General features: G+C 49.6%; 2 pseudogenes; one reads left to right on the top strand and one right to left on the bottom strand.

Moving 5' to 3' along the window:
* LOC144603080 (zinc-binding protein A33-like) overlaps window positions 1–19,085 on the top strand; it is a 70,771-nt pseudogene extending 51,686 nt beyond the window's left edge.
* LOC144602524 (zinc-binding protein A33-like) lies at window positions 1,165–11,971 on the bottom strand (annotated as a pseudogene).
* Window positions 19,086–20,745: the final 1,660 nt, after the last annotated feature.

A 20,745-nucleotide genomic window follows, 5' to 3' on the forward strand; every position in this document is an offset into this window, starting at 1 on the left:
TGTAAGAGCTCTATCTAATTCTCTCTTGAAAGCATCCAGGGAATTGGCCTCCACTGCCTTCTGAGGCAGATAATTCCACAGATTCACAACTCTCTGGCCGAAAAGGTTCTTCCTCATCTCCGTTCTAAATGGCCTACCCTTTATTCTTAAACTGTGGCTTATTCTTAAACCCCTTATTCTTAAACAGAATTGAAGAGACAACATATGAAAGATCAACCCGTGATGAAGGTGTTTTCATGCCGTTTTTAATAGAGATTCGAAGTAAACACACTGGGGGCTGGGAGGTGATGATTGTTATTGAACTTCGTGGCATCTCCTTGCTGTACTTCCTGCAGACTAAGTACAAGCATCGTTTGTGATTCCCGGATAGAGTGGATGCGGAGAGGGCGTTTCCACCAGCGGGAGAGTCCAGGACCAGACGCCATGGCCTCAGAATAAAAGGACGTACCATTGGGAAGGAGACGAGGAGGAATTTCTTCAGCCAGAGGGCGGCGAATCTGTGGAATTCATTGCCACAGGCGCCTGTGGTGGCCAAGTCAATGAATCTTTTCTTTCTAAGGCATAGATTGATAGATACCTAATTACTAAAGGTGTCAGAGGCCATGAGGAGCAAGCAGGAGAACGGGGTTGAGAGGGAAAGATAGATCAGCCATGATTGGATGGCGGGGTAGACTTGATGGGCCGAATGGCCTAATTCAGCTCCTATGAACCTATTTTAGGGTCAATTTAGATTTGAGCTCAAGATCTATGCATGCGCAGAAGTCAGGAGGTATCGTCAAAGCCGGGACATGATACGAATGAGACGAACAATTGGGCCACAGTCCAATTAGATTTGAAGTCCCAAATGTATACCCTCTTCTGGACTCTTAAATTTGGGTAGCAGATTAATATAGAGGGCACGGGCAAGGGGTGAAAAATTAAATGGTTCGACCAAGATACAGGCACTGACATTAACAATTTGACATTGACATTAACACATTGCATTTGCAATTCTTTGATGTCGATACAAAAGGAAGTGGTCACATAACGTAACAGGCGAGTCCATTTTGGTTTATCTCTCCCCCCCCCCCCCCCCCCCCCCCCCATTGCCCATGCCTGCCTGTAAGTTAATGAAGGTGTGGAAAACTTGAAAGGCAGGCTACTACAGAGGCAAGACCTGGGTGCTCAACGCCAATACAGTTTGGACTGGCAAATCTTCAGCGGCTCGGAGCTCTCCCCGTGGCCACTCAAGCAGGGGCTGAAGAAAGGGTAGAGTTTCTCGGTGAAAAGGTCGGTGAAGGTGTGGAGGTGGGACATGTTGTCCGCGTTGTAGAACGACACCTGGCCGCCCTCGTAGTCCAGGTACACCCCGATCTTCCTGGGCTTGGCGCCCGGGCGGAGGCGGGTGCGGGGCAGAGAGCCAGCTTTGTAATCGTTGCCGTTCCTGAGCCAGACGATCCAGTAGCCGGCCTGCGGGACGGCGGTGATATCCCCTTTCCTGTTGACGGACTCCTTCACCACCCCGACGTCCCACTCCGTGCTCTCCCCCACCCCTATCTCCTAGTAGTGCCTCCCCGACACGAATCGTTCCGAGCCCAGAAAACAGAGAGTGGGTTTGAACCTCTCTGGTGTGTCGGGCAGTTGCTGTTGCTTGTTGGCGTAGCACACGCTGGTCAGGTCGTCCGAGACTATTAGCCAAGAGTGCGCCGTCTTCGGGTTCAACTTCACGGAAGCCGGGACCGATGCCGAATGTGGGAGAGAGAGAGAGAGAGAGAAAAAAAACCACAACAGGGAATAAATATTGGCCTTCGTAACAAGAGGAGTTGAGTATAGGAGCAAAGAGGTCCTTCTACAGTTGTACCGGGCCCAGGTGAGACCGCACCTGGAGTACTTTTCAATACCACGGTGCCCAGAGCTGAACACAATACTCTAAATGCGGCCTTACCAAGGCCTTTTACAACTGCAACATGACGTTCCAACTTTTATACCCAATACTCTGACTGACGAAAGACAATGTGCCAATATCCTTTTTGACCACCCGATCTACCTTCAGTGACCTATGCACCTGCGCTCCTAGATCCGTCTGTTCTACCACACTACCCAAAGCCCTACTATTCACTGTATAGGTCCTGCCCATGTTAATCTTCTGAAAATGCAACACCTCACATTTTTCTGCAACGAGATCTGGGTGTCCTAGTGCATCAGTCAATGAAAGGAAGCATGCAGGTACAGCAGGCAGTGAAGAAAGCCAATGGAATGTTGGCCTTCGTAACAAGAGGAGTTGAGTATAGGTGCAAAGAGGTCCTTCTACAGTTGTACCGGGCCCTGGTGAGACCGCACCTGGAGTACTGTGTGCAGTTTTGGTCTCCAAATTTGAGGAAGGATATTCTTGCTATGGAGGGCGTGCAGCGTAGGTTCACTAGGTTGATTCCCGGAACGGCGGGACTGTCGTATGTTGAAAGGCTGGAGCGATTGGACTTGTATACACTGGAATTTAGAAGGATGAGGGGGGATCTTATTGAAACATATAAGATAATTAGGGAATTGGACACATTAGAGGCAGATAACATGTTCCCAATGTTGGGGGCGTCCAGAACAAGGGGCCGCAGTTTAAGAATAAGGGGTAGGCCATTTAGAACGGAGATGAGGAAGAACTTTTTCAGTCAGAGGGTGGTGAAAGTGTGGAATTCTCTGCCTCAGAAGGCAGTGGAGGCCAGTTCGTTGGATGCTTTCAAGAGAGAGCTGGATAGAGCTCTTAAGGATAGCAGAGTGAGGGGGTATGGGGAGAAGGCAGGAACGGGGTACTGATTGAGAGTGATCAGCCATGATCGCATTGAATGGCGGTGCTGGCTCGAAGGGCTGAATGGCCTACTCCTGCACCTATTGTCTATTGTCTATTGTCTATTGTCTAAATTCCATCAACCATTCCTGAGCCCAGCTGGCCATTTGATCAAGATCCCGCAGCAATATTTCTCAACCATCTTCACTGTCTGCAAAACCACCCACTTTCGTATCATCTGCAAGCTTGCGAGTCAGACGTAAAGCCCACCGTTTGACCTGTTTTTACAAAATGTTAAATGGTCAGCTCGACATAGATTGCCACATCTACACCAAACCCAAATCTATCAGGTGTAGACGAGGGCATGCGATTCAATTTGAGATACCAGCTATCAAGACAGATGTGTGTCATCCCTCGCACAATTAAAGCATGGAAAAGTCTTCACCCTACTCTAGTTACTCCACCAGACGCAACTAAATTTAAGGCAGCTCTTATTCTCCAAGAAGCCCTTCTTGCTTAAGTCCATACCCCGCCACCTCCAGTTTAAATTCCATTTGGAATATTTTGGAGGACCAAGAACCAAGGACCAAGTCTTGCTGTGCATCTTCTCAATAGACAATAGACAATAGGTGCAGGAATAGGCCATTCGGCCCCTCGAGTCAGCACTGCCATTCAATGTGATCATGGCTGATCATTCTCAATCAGTACCCCGTTCCTGCCTTCTCCCCATACCCCCTGACTCCGCTATCCTTAAGAGCTCTATCTAGCTCTCTCTTGAATGCATTCAGAGAATTGGCCTCCACTGCCTTCTGAGGCAGAGAATTCCACAGATTCACAACTCTCTATCTAGCTCTCTCTTGAATGCTTTCAGAGAATTGGCCTCCACTGCCTTCTGAGGCAGAGAATTCCACAGATCTCACCCAAACCATTGACATAAACGACAAACAGTAACGGGCCCAGCACCGGACCCCGATGCACACCACTGGGTCACTGGTCAAATGGAGAAGGCAGGAACGGGGTACTGATTGAGAATGATCAGCCATGATCACATTGAATAGCGGTGCTGGCTCGTGGGGCCGAATGGCCTACTCCTGCACCTATTGTCACATGGAATCCACCCCCTGCTTCCTAAAAACCTCCTCCTTCCAGTGAATTGTTGATATTACCTGCAGTTTTAGTTTATTACGCCCCAACTGTTGGCAGCAAATCGTTAATACTGATTTTTAAAAAACAAGACTTTTAGTTATCACCGCCGGACAATTCAATGGTAACAATTTTCTTCTTCGCTATCCAACCCAAGAACACAGATCACTGACTGTCTCTCAACACAACTTGCTTCGTCTGCACTTGCTTCGTAACTGTTACATTTTAACCAGCTGTAACATCCTATATGTACATAAAACTGATTTAAAGAGCACGTAACAATGTATTTGAAAGTGCGATGAGCGCGATTTGAAAGTACACGCTGTTCTAAAATAATGGATGATTAAAAAACAAACACCCATTCTTATGTGTGGGGTCTTTTCAATAACCAATACTAAATCCGTCTTAAGATAGGCACAAAATGCTGGAGTAACTGAGCGGGTTAGGCATCATCTGTGGAGAACATGGATAGGTGACGTTTCACAGAGTGCTGGAGTAACTCAGCGGGTCAGGCAGCATCTGTGGAGAACATCGACAGGTGACGTTTCACATAGTGCTGGAGTAACTCAACGGGTCAGGCAGCATCTGTGGAGAAAATGGATAGGTGACGTTTGGGGTCGGGGCCCTTCTTCAGACTGAGGTTAGGTATAACCCATCAGAATGGAGTTACTTGTGCAGGAAGGAACTGCAGATGCTGGTTAGAAGATAGACACAAAACGCTGGAGTAACTCGGCGGGCCAGACAGCATCTCTGGAGGCGGGTCTCGAGTCCGAAGAAGGGTCTCGACCCAAAACGTCACCTGTTCGGAAGAAATAGGTGATGTTTCCGGTCGAGACCCTTCTTTCTACTGAGAGCCAGAGGAGAGGGAGGCATAAAGATACGGGAGGGTAAGGTATGAAAACGAGAGATCAAAGGGGACGCAGATCAAGGAAATGTGGAATGGATCATTGTTAACTGAGGGGATGGTGATTCTGAGGCACAAAATTAGTAAACATTTCAGGGACAGTTTCTTCCCAGCTGTTATCAGGCAACTGTAACGTCCACTCATCAGCCGGAGAAGTAGAAGTCTCTTCTACTTCAATGGAGATCTTTGAACTATGTTTTCGTTCTCACCTTCCACCCCATCAGCCAGTGTATCCAACAAATCATCTACCAACATTTCCGTCACCTACAACGGGACCCCACCACTGGCCATATCTTCCCATCCCCTCCCCTATCTGCGTTCCGCAGAGACCTTTCCCTCCGTAACTCCCTGGTCCACTCGTCCCTTCCTCCTCAAACCACCCCATCCCTGGGCACTTTCCCCTGCAACCGCAGGAGATGCAACACCTGTCCCTTTACCTCCTCCCTCAACTCCATCCAAGGACCCAAACAGTCTTTCCAGGTGAGACAGAGGTTCACCTGCACCTCCTCCAACCTCATCTATTGTATCCACTGCTCCAGATGTCAACTTATTTACATCAGCGAAACCAAATGCAGGCTCGGCGATCGCTTCGCTCAACACCTTCGCTCAGTCCACCTTAACCAACCTGATCTCCCTGTGGCTGAGCACTTCAACTCTCCCTCCGACTCCCAGTCGGACCTTTCCGTCATGGGCCTCCTCCAGTGCCATAGTGAGGCCCACCGGAAATTGGAGGGCCTCATATTTCACTTGGGCAGCTTGCAGCCCAGAGGTATGAACATTGACTTCTCCAACTTTAGATAGTTCCTCTGTCCCTCTCTTCCCCTCCCCCTTCCCAGTTCTCCCTCTGTCTTCCTGTCTCCACCTATATCCTTCCTTTGTCCCGCGCCCTGACATCAGTCTGAAGAAGGGTCTCGACCCGAAACGTCACCCATTCATTCCTTCTCTCCTGAGATGCTGCCTGACCTGCTGTTACTCCAGCATTTTGTGAATAAATACCTTCGATTTGTACCAGCATCTGCAGTTATTTTCTTACACTCTTTGAACTATGTTTAATAGGTACTACGGACAGTATAGACGTGGTGGGCCAAAGGGCCTGTGCGTTGATTGCGTGGACACAGGTAAGGGAGAATACATAGTAGGTCTCTCACAAGGTGAGATGCTCTCGGCCATTTCCTTCCAGGCAGCGTACTGTAAAGGTCCTCGAAATATCCCCAGAGGTAGTCGATCGATCGCCAACAATAGTTGCCCAGGGTCCTCGCTGGCAAAAGACAGATGGTGCATGTTACGTTCAGTGTGCGATCGCAATTAAAATGCCGCAGGCGGTGTGTGAACCGCGAGAGTCTCGGCGAACAGCGCCACGTACCTGATCTGCTCATCCGCTTGGTCCTGAAACGAGAAGAGAAAGAGTTAAGTTCAGGCTGGGAGGTTGATTGGGGGAGAAGGGAACCCTGCTGTGCAGATAGAAAACAGTGTTATAAAGCACGCCTCCAACTTCCACAGGAGCATCGGGGAGGCAAATCATCTCTCCCATTTCTCATCGCGTTGCCACCAGATTCCTAATACAACACACCTACACTCGGGCCAAATAACCACCCTGCACACACATGCTCACTTCATAACTCAAGCTGCCTCGGCAAGTCCAGCAACATAATAGACAATAGACAATAGACAATAGGTGCAGGAGGAGGCCATTCGGCCCTTCGAGCCAGCACCGCCATTCAATGTGATCATGGCTGATCATTCTCAATCAGTACCCCGTTCCTGCCTTCTCCCCATAACCCCTGACTCCGCTATCCTTAAGAGCTCTATCTAGCTCTCTCTTGAATGCATTCCGAGAATTGGCATCCACTGCCTTCTGAGGCAGAGAATTCCACAGATTCACAACTCTCTGACTGAAAAAGTTTTTCCTCATTTCAGTTCTAAATGGCCTACCCCTTATTCTTAAACTGTGGCCCCTTGTTCTGGACTCCCCCAACATTGGGAACATGTTTCCTGCCTCTAACGTGTTCAGCCCCTTAATAATCTTATACGTTTCGATAAGATCTCCTCTCATCCTTCTAAATTCCAATGCATACAAGCCTAGTCGCTCCAGTCTTTCAACATATGATAGTCCCGCCATTCCGGGAATTAACCTCGTAAACCTACTGTACGCCCTCAATAGCAAGAATATCCTTCGTCAAATTTGGAGACCAAAACTACACACAGTACTCCAGGTGCGGTCTCACTAGGGCCCTGTACAACTGCAGAAGGACCTCTTTGCTCCTATACTCAACTCCTCTTGTTATGAAGGCCAACATTCCATTGGCTTTCTTCACTGCCTGCTGTACCTGCTTGCTTCCTTTCAGTGACTGACGCACTAGGACACCCAGATCTCGTTGTACGTCCCGTGTTCCTAACTTGACACCATTCAGATAATACTCTGCCTTCCTATTCTTACCACCAAAGTGGATAACCTCACACTTATTCACATTAAACTGCATCTGCCATGCATTCGCCCACTCACACAACCTGTCCAAGTCACCGTGCAACCGCATAGCATCTTCCTCACAGTTCACACTACCACCCAGCTTTATATCATCTGCAAATTTGCTAATGGTACTTTTAATCCCTTCATCCAATTCATTAATGTATATTGCAAATAGTTGCGGTCCCAGCACCGAGCCTTGCGGTACCCCACTAGTCACTGCCTGCCATTCTGAAAGGGACCCATTTATCCCCACTCTTTGCTTTCTGTCTGTCTTACACCCATCAAGGGACCCCTGACAGTGAGAGAGAGAGAGGGGGGTTTTCGTGCACCACCTGTGACCCTCACCCATTGCACCCCGTGTTCCCGGCGAAGCCTCCATTACACCGGCGAGGCGAGAGGGTAGATTGAGCCACCGTTTCCGCGAGTACCACTGCCAAGCCCCGACAGATCTACCGGTTGCTAACCAGTTCAACTCTCCTTTGCATTCCTACGCTGACTTTTCTGCCCTGGGCTTGTGGGTTGCTTGATTGCAAACTGAAGGAATAGCGCCTCAAATTCCGCTTGTGAAGCTCGGAATTTCTCGTGTAATTCCTTCAGCATAAACATTAACATTTACAGTTAACAAATTCTTAAGGGGTTGGACAGGCTAGATGCAGGAAGATTGTTCCCGATGTTGGGGAAGTCCAGAACAAGGGGTCACAGTTTAAGGATAAGGGGGAATTCTTTTAGGACCGAGATGAGAACGTTTTTTTTCACACAGAGAGTGGTGAATCTGTGAAATTCTCTGCCACAGAAGGTAGTTGAGGCCAGTTCATTGGCTATATTTAGAGGGAGTTAGATGTGGCCCTTGTGGCTAAAGGGATCAGGGGGTATGGAGAGAATGCACGTACGGGGTACTGAGTTGGATGATCAGCCATGATCATATTGAATGGCGGTGCAGGCTCGAAGGGCCGAATGGCCTACTCCTGCACCTATTTTCCATGTTTATATGTTTCGATGAAGAACTCCACCATATTATGGTCACTCTTGCCCAAGTGGCCTCGCACAAAAAGACTGCTAACTAACCCTTCCTCATTACTTAATACCCAGTCTAGAATGGCCTGCTCTCTCGTTGGTTCCTCGACATGTTGGTTTAGAAAACCATCTCGCAAACATTCCAAGAAATCCTCTTCCTCAGCACCCCTGCCAATTTGGTTCACCCAATCTATATGTAGATTGAAGTCACCCATTATAACTGCTGCACCTTTAGTGCACGCATTTCTAATTTCCTGTTTGATGCCATCCCCAACCTCACTACTGCTGTTAGGTGGCCTGTACACAACTCCCAATATCATTTTCTGCCCCTTAGTGTTTCGCAGTTCTACCCATATCGATTCCACATCCTCCGAGCTAATGTACTTCCTTTCCACTGCGTTAATCTCCTCTCTAACCAGCAACGCTACACCACCTCCTTTTCCTTTCTGTCTATCCCGCCTGAATATTGAATATCCCTGGATGTTGAGCTCTCAGCCTTGGTCACCCTGGAGCCATGTCTCCGTAATCCCAACTATATCATAATCATTAATAACTATCTCCACATTTAATTCATCCACCATATTACGTATACTCCTTGCATTGAGACACAAATCCTTCAGGCTTGTATTTATAACACTCTTGCCCCTTATATAATTATGTTGCATAGTGGTCCTTTTTGATTTTTGCCCTGGATTTGTCTGCCTGCCACTTTTACTTTTCACCTTCTTACCTATTGTTCCTACCCTCATTTTATACCCCTCTGCTCATGCTCCCATCACCCTGTACCTTGACTTTCAGAAAGCATTCGACAAGGTTCCACATAGGAGATTAGTGGGCAAAATTAGAGCACAAGGTATTGGAGGTAGGGTACTGACATGGATAGAAAATTGGTTGACAGAAAGAAAGCAAAGAGTGGGGATAAATGTGCCCTATTCAGAATGGCAGGCAGTAACTAGTGGGGTACCGCAAGGCTCGGTGCTCGGACCGCAGCTATTTACAATATACATTAATGACTTGGATGAAGGGATTAAAAGTACCATTAGCAAATTTGCAGATGATACAAAGCTGGGTGGTAGTGTGAACTGTGAGGAAGATGCTATGAGGTTGCACGGTTCGAAGTCTATTTGCTTTTGGGAGCGGCTGAATTCCTGCAGCATCGCGTTATCCACTCTGCACCCTGCCACGTCGTATAATGAATGGTAATTGACTGCAATAGACAATAGATAATAGACGCAGGAGGAGGCCATTCAGACCTTCGAGCCAGCACCACCATTCAATGTGTAAGAAAATAACTGCGAATGCTGGTACAAATCGAAGGTATTTATTCACAAAATGCTGGAGTAACTCAGCAGGTCAGGCAGCATCTCAGGAGAGACCGTTCTTCAGACTGATGTCAGGGGGCGGGACAAAGGAAGGATATAGATGGAGACAGGGAGAAAATGGGAGATCAGGGAAGGGGAGGGGAAGCGAGGCACAGATTTACAACTCTCTGAGTGAAAACGTTTTTCCTCATCTCCGTTGTCAATGGCCTACCCCTTATTCTTAAACTATGGCGCCTGGTTCTGGACTCCCGCAACATTGGGAACATGTTTCCTGCCTCCAACGTGTCAACTCCTCTTGCCATGAAGTCCAACATTCCATTGGCTTTCTTCACTGCCTGCTGTACCTGCATGCTTACTTTCAGTGACTGATGCACTGAGGCACCCAGATCTCGTTGTACGTCCCCTTTTCCCCTTTCAACATTTAAATTTTAATTTCATGTTTTCCGTGTACCTTGTTGTTTGTCGTGACCAATTGGCAGACCAATTTCCCTCCGGGGATAAATACAGATTTATCGTATCGTATCGCTATTGGTAATTGTGCAGTTACCATCTCCTTCTTAAATTGTTCCCAGGCTCACCATTGCCACGTTCTTCCTGCCCACATAAAACCCCATTCGTGTTATTCACATTCCCGTCGGTTGCACCCGTGACCTGCCCGGTGATATGAAACTTACCGATAAGTGAAAAAGGCTTGGATAGAGTGGATGTGGAGAGGATGTTCCCACTCGTGGGAATCTCGGACCCGAGGTCACAGCCCCAGATTTAACGGATGTTCCTTTCGGCAATTGAGGAGGAATATCTTGAGTCAAAGGGTAGTGGATCTGTGGATTTCTTTGCCACAGAGTGCTGTGGAGGCCAAGTCAATGGATATTTTTAAGGCAGAGCTAGACAGATTCTTGATTCGTACGGGTGTCAGGGGTTATGGGGAGAAGGCAGGAGAATGGAGTTCGGAGGGAGAGATAGATCAGCCATGTTAGAATGGCGGAGTAGACTTGAAGGGCCGAATGGCTTAATCCTGCTTCTATCACCTATGATTCTCTCCACTTCTAATAAGTTCGACTGCAATGTCAAATTTGTTCAATGTCCAACTTTTCCGTGTCCCGATGAAGATTTCCGACCATTTATGATCCTGATGAGATCGGGATCCCATGGGTCAAGTATGAGTGGGGAGGCCGAGTGTATCAATCCTTAGATTTTTATAAAAGTTCAGTTGACGGGATCCGATAACACGTTTAGAAAAGAGGCGGATCAACACTTCTAAACGCATTGGCTGTTTATTTCTCTCTTCCCACATTTACATTCCCCCTGGTTTTATTTCCGCGCTCACTGGGGGTTTACGACGCGGAATTTGGGAATTAAATGGAAGCCGTTCAGCGCCGACCTGTTGTCCACCGGGTTTCTGCCCCACAGCCCCTGAGCCCCGCTCCTGACGCCGGTCCCGGGACCCGACCCTTTCACACACCCGGAGAGGAACCGGAGCAGATTCTCAGCCACTGGGTTTCTTGCCAAGGCCCAAAGAAAGGATAAAGTTTCTCCGTGAATTTATTCCCAGTGAAGGTGTGGAGATGGGACTTGGTGCCCGCGTCGTAAAAGGAAACTGTCCCGGACTCGTAACTGAGATAAACTCCCACCCTCCAGGGGATGGGACCGGCGGGGAGACGGGATGGAGGGGAGGTGACTGCATTAAGCTCAATGCTATCCCGCTCGATGCTCCAGACTCCAGTCTCCGGGGTCAGTTCGGCCTGTCTCTTCCTCTCCACACACTCTGTGGCGACTCCCAGACTCCAGTACGTACTCCCCGCCACATCCACCTCCCAGTAATGTCTCCCCGATGTGAATCCCTCCGATCCCAGCACACACAGCCAGTTTATGAACCTCTTCTCTGTGTCAGAGAGACTCCTCCGAGACTCGGTCTGTTCCACCCTCTTCCGATCCTCAGACACCTCGAGCAGCGGATGCGCTGTTTCCACATCCAGGGTGACGGAGACTGGGGGGAGAAGCAGAGAATTAGAGAGTCCCCGGGGTCGGGGGGAGACTCGGGCAGCGCGGCCCCGGGACCGGGGGAGAGGCCGCTCGGCCTCGGGCACAGACGGGCGGACAATGAAAGTTTCCCGCGGGGGATTTTCCACAATTGCGCGAGATGGAAAAGAGAAATGCATTTCCGCTAATTTTCTTCCGGGAAGTGGAAGTGAAATGTTTTGGTTGTCGCGGACGGGGAGAGCGAAATGGGAGACGAGGATGGCGAAGTTGCGGCTGGGTACGTGTGTGCGTCAGACTGAGTTAATGTAATGGCCGTATTAAATATCAGTGGGTGCATGTATCCTGCGTTGGTGAGTGTGTTCATGGATGGTTGTGTAAGTCATGGTGTGTCCCCACATGTAAGGTGTGTGTTGGTGAGAGTATGTGCTGTATGCCTGTGGACTAGTCGAATGAATAAATTCACTGGTCGACCCAAAATGCTGGAGTAACTCAGCGGGCCAGGCAGCATCTCTGGAGAGAAGGAATGGGTGACGTTTCGAGTCGAGACCCTTCTTCACCCTTCTTCAGACTGTTGGCAGGGGAGTGGGTGGGACAGAGATGGAATGTAGTCGGAGACAGAAAGACTGGTGGGAGAACTGGGGAGGAGGAGGGGATAGGGAGGGAAAGCAAGGGCTATTTGAAGTTAGAGAAGTCAATGTTCATACCGTTGGGGTGTAAACTACCCACGCTAAATATGAGGTGCTCTTCCTCCAATTTGCTGTTCCTTCACTCTGACAATGGAGGAGGCCCAGGACAGAAAGGGCAGATTGGGAATGGGAGGGGGAGTTGAAGTGCTGAGTCACCGGGAGATGGGTGGCAGTGTGAACTGTGAGGAAGATGCTATGAGGTTGCAGGGTGACTTGGACAGGTTGTGTGAGTGGGCGGATGCATGGCAAATGCAGTTTAATGTGGATAAGTGTGAGGTTATCCACTTTGGTGGTAAGAATAGGAAGGCAGAGTATTATCTGAATGGTGTCAAGTTAGGAAAAGGGGACGTACAACGAGATCTGGGTGTCCTAGTGCATCAGTCACTGAAAGGAAGCATGCAGGAAGAGCAGGCAGTGAAGAAAGCCAATGGAATGTTGGCCTTCATAACAAGAGGAGTTGAGTATAGGAGAAAAGAGGCCCTTCTGCAGTTGTACAGGGCTCTAGTGAGACCACAACTGGAGTACTGTGTGCAGTTTTGGTCTCCAAATTTGAAGAATGATATTCTTGCTATTGAGGACGTGCAGTGTAGGTTTACAAGATTAATTCCCGCAATGGTGGGACCGTCATATGTTGAAAGACTCGAGCGACTCGGATTGTATACATTGGAATTTAGAAGGATGAAAGGAGATCTTATCAAAACGTATAAGGTTATTAAGGGGTTGGACACGTTAGAGGCAGGAAACATGTTCCCAATGTTGGGGGATTCCAGAACAAGGGGCCACAGTTTAAGAATAAGGTGTAGGCCATGTAGAACAGAGATGAGGAAAAACATTTTCAGTCAGAGAGTTGTGAATCTGTGGAATTCTCAGCCTCAGAAGACAGTGGAGGCCAATTCTCTGAATGCATTCAAGAGAGAGCTAGATAGAGCTCTTAAGGATAGCGAAGTCAGGGGGTATGTGGAGAGGGCAGGAACGGGGTACTGATAGAGAATGATCAGCCATGATCACATTGAATGGCGGTGAAGGGCACCTTCGAAATTAGAAATTTCACGCAGTCTTTTTGTTCCATCCGTTCCTGTAAACGTAGGAGTTCCTCCTGATTAGAATTTAAATTCTCTTGAATCTCCCGAAGATTTTTCTCCATTAGATTTAGAATCCGCTCCTCATCTTCTCGGATATCTTTGAGGAAGTACTTTTCTTTCTCAGTGATAATCTGGTGCAGTTTAGCAAACTGGGTTGTGACATGGGACTGAAGGCTGTGTGACTCTTCCTGTCAAATGAATGTTGAAGATTAACATAATATATTTCTGTATTGTGTTTGCTTACAGCACATGTGTCAAACACAAGGCCCGCGGGCCGAATGCGGCCCGCCACGTCATTTTATGTGGCCCGCGAGAGCTTAATTGTCATTGGTCGAATATCTTTTAAGTTACTGACATTTTTAACTTTCAAACTCTCATTTCTAAACACATTTTTCAAAGTGCTGTGCGTCTGACGGCACGGCCTCTCCTCACTCTAACTCATCCGGGGGACACTCCCGAGCAGGAGGGAGATGGTCGGACTGATGGTCCTCATCCTTCCCTTCCGTCCCCTCAATCCACGGGCACGGCGTCCTGGAGTCCCCCCCTCCCGCCCGGACCCAGCGGGACCGGGCAGCTTCTTCTCCTCCTCCTTCAGCGGTCGCTGCCACCGACGGCCCCGTCGCGACCTCAGAAAGATGGCGGCCTCCTCATTCTCTGCCATCTTGTGCGCATCCCCCGCCGCGCCTCTCTCCTCTCTCCTCTCACTTCTCTCCACTCCCCACTCTCCCAGACCCGCGGCCGTCCGCACCGAGTAGTCCCACCTCCGCCGCCTGACTCGAGTAGTCCGGGGCTCCCTCCTCCTCCCTGCACGTTCGGTAAGTGCCTTTCACCGCCAACGGCTCCACGGAGGGGAGGGGACGTGGGTGGCGGGTGGGGGTAGGAGGGGGGGTGGAGGAGAGAATGGGGGGAGGAGAGAGTGGGGGAAAGGTGTGGTGGGGAAAGGGGTGGAGAGTGAGTGAGGAGAGAGTAGGGGGAGAGTGGGACTGGGGAGGGGGACAGCGGGGGTGGTTGGGGGAAGAGAGAGTGGGGGTGGGGGGAAGGGGAACTGTGGGGGTCAGGGAAGAGGGGAGAGTTGGGGGGAGGGGGAGGGTGGGAGGAGCAGAGAGTGTGGGTGGGTGGGAGTGTGGGACTGGGGAGGGGGTTGGTGGTGGCGGGAAGAGAGAGGGGGGGTGGGGGAAAGGGGGATAGTGGGGATCAGGGAAGAGTGGGGGGGGAAGCAAAGAGGGAGAAGGTGGGTGGGTGGGGAAGCTGCCTGACCCGCTGAGTTACTCCAGCATTTTGTGATACCATTAATACCGGACTGGTGAGGCTCTTCAGACACGAATTACTTCCTTTGTCCAACAGGTGTAACCCTCTCTCCATTGATACCGTCTTGATTCAACGTATGTATAACACACTTTCGAATTGTCTTCAGCCCCACTCGCCATGGATCCTTGTAGGTCAGCAATGGGGAGATTGAGGACAATGTGGAGAGTGGATCAAATGCATTTGAAAGTACGGACACGCAAGGCCACTTTCATGAACACAATGGGGTTGATGTGCTAAAAGCTACTGATTTCAATGCAGTGAAGCGGGTGAATGTATGGTCGCGATTACAAAATGGATATCTGATGTTGAAGACATTGCAAAGATGTGGTTGATAAGAGGCGAAGGACAGATAGCTCAACGAATCAGGATCCAGGTGTTTCCGATGTGACAGGGAGGGATGTTAAAGATGTGGTCGAACTGTGCCACTGATGATAGAAAATGTCGCAACTGCATTGAGAGAGATTATCCTAGACTGACGAGGCAATAGAGTACGGATAGAGTACGGTGGTAATAAAGGTTCAATATCTGAACTGATGTGGAGGAAGGAACTACAGATGCTGCTTTAAACCGAAGATATACACACAATGCTGGAGTAACTCAGCGGGACAGGCAGCATCACTGGACAGAAGGAATGTCTGACGTTTCGGGTCGAGACCTTTCTTCAGTCCGCCTCTGCCTACTTGATCTCCCAGTTGCTAAACACTTTAGCTCCCCCTCCCATTCCTACTCTGACCTTTCTGTCCTGGGCCTCCTCCACTGTCAGAGTGAGGGTTTGGAGAAACAGCACTTCCTATTTCATACCCCAGCGGTATGAATATTGACTTCGCTAAATTCAAGTAACCCTTGCATTCCCTCTCTCTCCATCCCTACCCCTTCCCAGTTCTCCAACCAGTCTGACTGTCTCCGATTGCATTTTGTCTCTGTTTGCTTTGATTCCACATATTCCTTGATCTCCAACCCCATTGTCTCGTTTTCACACCTTACACACCTTATATCTGTATCTCCCTCTCCCCTGACTTCAGTCTGAAGAAGGGTCTCGACCCGAATCCTCACCCATTTCTTCTATCCAGAGAGGCCGCCTGTCCCGCTGATCTAATCCAATATTTTCTGTCTATCTTCGGTTTAAACCAGCATCTGCAGTTCCTTCCCACGCAAGGTTTACTTGAAGTTATTGAGATTAATATTCATACCGCTGAGTTGTAAGATGCCCAAGTGGTATTTCGCCATGTCTGTTGCAACATATTCCAGGATATTGGGCGAGGCAAGCGAAGAGATTGCGGCAGCGTTGACTGCATTTTTGAAACCTGTTTAACAACAAACAAAGTGAGTGAATCGGCGACCAGAGGACATCGGGTATAGATGAGGGAGTAAGGACTTAATAGGAATCTGAGTTAGGAAAAGGGGATGTACAACGATATCTGGGTGTCCTAGTGCATCAGTCACTGAAAGGAAGCATGCAGGTACAGCAGGCAGTGAAGAAAGCCAATGGAATGTTGGCCTTCATAACAAGGGGAGTTGAATATAGGAGCAAAAGGTCCTTCTGCAGTTGTACAGGGTCCTAGTGAGACCGCACCTGGAGTACTGTGTGCAGTTTTGGTCTCCATATTTGAGGAAGGATATTCTTGCTATTGAGGGCGTGCAGCGTAGGTTTACTAGGTTAAATCCCGGAATGGCGGGACTGTCATATGTTGAAAGACTGGAGCGACTAGGCTTGTATACACTGGAATTTAGAAGGATGAGTGGGGATCTTATCGAAACGTATAAGATTGTTAAGGGGTTGGACACATTAGAGGCAGGAAACATGTCCCCAATGTTGGGGGAGTCCAGAACCAGGGGCCACAGTTTAAGAATAAGGGGTAGGCCCTTTAGAAACGGAGATGAGGAAAAACTTTTTCAGTCATAGAATTGTGAACCTGTGGAATTCTCTGCCCCAGCAAGCAGTGGAGGCCAATTCTCTGAATGCATTCAAGAGAGAGCTAGATAGAGCTCTTAAGAATAGCGGAGTCAGGGGTTATGGGGAGAAGGCAGGAACGGGGTACTGATTGAGAATGATCAGCCATGATCCCATTGAATGGCGGTGCTGGCTTGAAGGGCCAAATGGCCTACTCCTGCACCTATTGTCTATTGAGTCCTAACAAAGAGTGGTGGGTGTATGGAACGGGTTGCCAGAGGAGGTAGTTGGGGCAGGGACTATCCTAACGTTCAAGAAAGTTAGACAGGTAGATGGATAGGACAGGTTTGGAAGGATATGGGCCAAACGCAGGCAGGAGGACTGGTGTAGCTGGGACATGGCGGATGCTATGGGCAAGTTGAGCCGAAGGTCCTTTTTCCACGCCTTATCAGGACCACGTTACTAATCAAGACTTTGTCGTTCTCTGCCTTAAAAATATCCATCGATGTGGCCTCCACAGCTTTTTGCTTCCATGAATTCCACAGATTCGCCACCCTGTGACTGAAGACATTAGAAAAGTTTTGTCCTTTTATTCCGAAGTTTTCGGCTCTAATCCCAGACTGTCCTGCTAGGTAAACATCCATTCCACATCCGCTCTATCTGAATGCTGGTTTGATGTTGGAGTTCTTGATGCCAATTTGTAGTCAAAGCAGTCCATCATTCCCATCCCCGATTCTCCTTCCCGCAATCCCGAAACTCCTCCTCCTCGTCTTTCTATCCCACTCAGTTCCTTCCTCTTCATCTGAACACGGCTCATTGTCCCCCATCACCGGGCTCACCGAGGTACAATGAAAATCTTATGTTGTGTGCCAACTAGTCGGCAGAAAGACAATACACGATTACAATCGAGCAGCACTAGTGAACAGATGCGTGATAAAGGGAACAACGTGAATAGCATGGGACCCATACACAAATAAAAACATTTCTTCCATCGAACGTGTCCAAAGGTACAGGCAGCTCGTTTTGTTACTAATACCTATGAGAGAGAAGCGAGTGTTACCGAACTTCTAAATTCATTGGGGGGGAACACTCTCCAAGACAGACGTAAAGCCCACTGTTTGACCTGTTTTTACGAAATGTTAAATGGTCGGCTCGACGTAGATTACCACATCTACACCAAACACAAACCCATCAGGTGTAGACGAGGGCATTCGATTCAATAGACAATAGGCAATAGGTGCAGGAGTAGGCCTTTCGGCCCTTCGAGCCAGCACCATCATTCAATGTGATCATGGCAGATCATTCTCAATCAGTACCCTGTTCCTGCCTTCTCCCCATAACCCCTGACTCCGCTATCCTTAAGAGCTCTATCTAGCTCTCTCTTGAATTGGCCTCCACTGCCTTCTGAGGCAGAGAATTCCACAGATTTACAACTCTATGACTGAAAAAGTTTTTCCTCATCTCCGTTCTAAATGGCCTACACCTTATTCTTAAACTGTGGCCCCTGGTTCTGGACTCCCCCAACATTGGGAACATGTTTCCTGCCTCTAACGTGTCCAACCCCTTAATAATCTTATACGTTTCGATAAGATCCCCTCTCATCCTTCTAAATTCCAGTGTATACAAGCCTAGCCGCTCCAGTCTTTCAACATAGGACAGTCCCGCCATTCCGGGAATTAACCTAGTAAACCTTCGCTCCACGTCGGAAGAGGGGTTTCTTCTCCACTCAACGTTAAAACCCCGCGCAATCTTTCAGTTGGCCGACCGTTTGTGCTCGAGGCCGAGTCTCCCCCCCGACCCCCGGGAACTCTCTGATTCTCTGCTTCTCTCCCCAGTCTCTGTCACCCTGGATGTGGAAACAGCGCATGTGTATCTCCACGTGTCTGATGATCGCAAGAGCATGCAATTTGTCGGTGGCAGGCGAAGTCTCCCTGACACCGGGAAGAGGTTTATGCAAAATATGTGCGTCCTGGGATCGGAAGGATTCACATCGGGGAGATATTACTGGGAGGTGGTGATTGGGGCAAATCAGGGCTGGAGTCTGGGAGTCGCCGCAGAGTCTGTAGACAGGAAGGGTGCGGGCGTCCTGACCCCAAAGACTGGAGTCTGGAGCATCAGGCGAGATGGTAACGATGTTAACGTAGGCACCTCCCCTCCATCCCGTCTCCCTGTCCGTCCCATCCCCGGGAGGGTGGGAGTTTATCTCAGTTACTATTGCGGGACAGTTTCATTTTACGACGCGGACACCAAGTCCCATCTCCACACCTTCACTGGGAATGAATTCACGGAGAAACTTTATCCTTTCTTCTCGACTTGGGCACAATACCAGTGCCTGAGAATCTGGTCCGGTTCCGCTCCGGGTGTGTAAAAGGGTCGGGTCCCGGGACCGGCGTCAGGAGCAGGGCTCAGGGGCTGTGGGGCAGAAACCCAGTGGGCAACAGGTCGGCGCTGAACGGCTCCCATTTAATCCCCAAATTCCACGTCGTTAAAACCCCCAGTGAGCGCGGAAATAAAACCAGGGGGAATGTAAAGGTGGGAAGAGAGAAATAAACTGCTACAGAAATCAGAGCTGTCGATCCGTTCATTTTAACGCGTTCACCGCATCCGGCAACGGAACAGAAATTACTTTTGTGAAAATATAAAGATTGAAACAATCGCCCTTCCCACGGGTTCAGCAGCGGCCGCGGGCGGCGGGTCCTGAGCTCCGGGCTCCCCCTGATTCTAATGCCCGTCTGTGCTGCGCTGATTTTATCCGGGAGAGGGCGGTATAGGTCCGACTGACCAGGTGTAAATAGGAAAATAACTGCAGATGCTGGTACAAATCGAAGGTATCACAAAATGCTGGAGTAACTCAGCAGGTCAGGCAGCATCTCAGGAGAGAGGGAATGGGTGACCTTTCGGGTCGAGACCCTTCTTCAGTCTGAAGTGGGGTCTCGACCCGAAACGTCACCCATTCCTTCTCTCCTGAGATGCTGCCTGACCTGCTGAGTTACTCCAGCATTTTGCGATACCTTCGAGGTGTAAATAGGATGGACGGACGGAGCGAGAAATTTCATGGAGTGAGAAGAATAAAGATGAACGCTGGCAATGGGAAGGTACAGAAAATATTTGAAGTTGTGGCGCGTCGATAAGCCCGAAATGAAGGCGAGGAGCCAGGTGTTTCGGGAGGGACTTTATTAGCTGTTGTTCTCTTGTCCAGTCGGGTCTGCAAGGGAACGTTCGCGCCTAAACCCCCTGCCCTTTATCCCTGTCGCTAAGGGCCGCCCCCGGACTGGTCCATTCTCGTACCGAGGTGTTCGATAGTGATGGCCCGACCCTTGGGGGCCCGAGCCTTGGGAGCCCCACCCCCCCCCCCCCCCAGAACAGGAGGCACAAAATGCACCGGCGGGCGCAGAACCCGACCGGACCGCGTACGAATGCCGGCCGGCGGAGGAACAGGTGGAGGGAGCCGCGAAGGGGGGCGACCTCGCGGCCGACGCTGTGCCGGCTTTACGCGGTCAGTCGACACGACCCCCCCATGTCCAGCACAAAGGTTGTCTGCCCGTGCTCCAGCACCCGGTACGGGCCCCGATACGGCCTCTGGAGCGGCGCCCGGTGGGCGTCACGGCGCTGGAAAGCATAGGGGCGAACCTGGAGGGCCGATAAGCCCGAAATGAAGGCGAGGAGCCAAGTGTTTCGGCAGGGACTATCGGAACACAGCTACCAGCCTTGGAGGGCATCTACAACACACGATGCCTCATAAAAGCCACCAGCATCCACAAAGACTCCTCACACCCCTGCAACAGCCTGTTCGAACTTCGACCATCGGACAGACGATACAAGGCCTTCTACGCCCGCACCTCCAGACTCAGGAACAGCTTCATCCCCAGGGCCATAGCTGCTATAAACCGGTCCTGCTGAGCCGGATGGTCACATCGCACAGCGAACCGGCAAAGATCTATTTGAACTTTATTCTGTTTTTAAACTGTTCTAATTGGTTTCATTGGGTTGTTAAATTTATTACTGATTAGCTAATTAATTTATTGCATCTTATGGGAGGCGCATTCCCAATCTCGTTGTACCCCTGTACAATGACAATAAAGATAGATTGTGTTGTATTATATTGTATTAGGTCTTGTTCTCTTGTCCAGTCGGGTCTGGAAGAGAACGATCGCGCCTAAACGATGCAGGAAGATCGTTCCCGATGTTGG

This window comes from Rhinoraja longicauda, chromosome 19 (assembly GCF_053455715.1).
Source record: "Rhinoraja longicauda isolate Sanriku21f chromosome 19, sRhiLon1.1, whole genome shotgun sequence".
NCBI classification, from domain to species: Eukaryota; Metazoa; Chordata; class Chondrichthyes; order Rajiformes; family Arhynchobatidae; genus Rhinoraja; species Rhinoraja longicauda.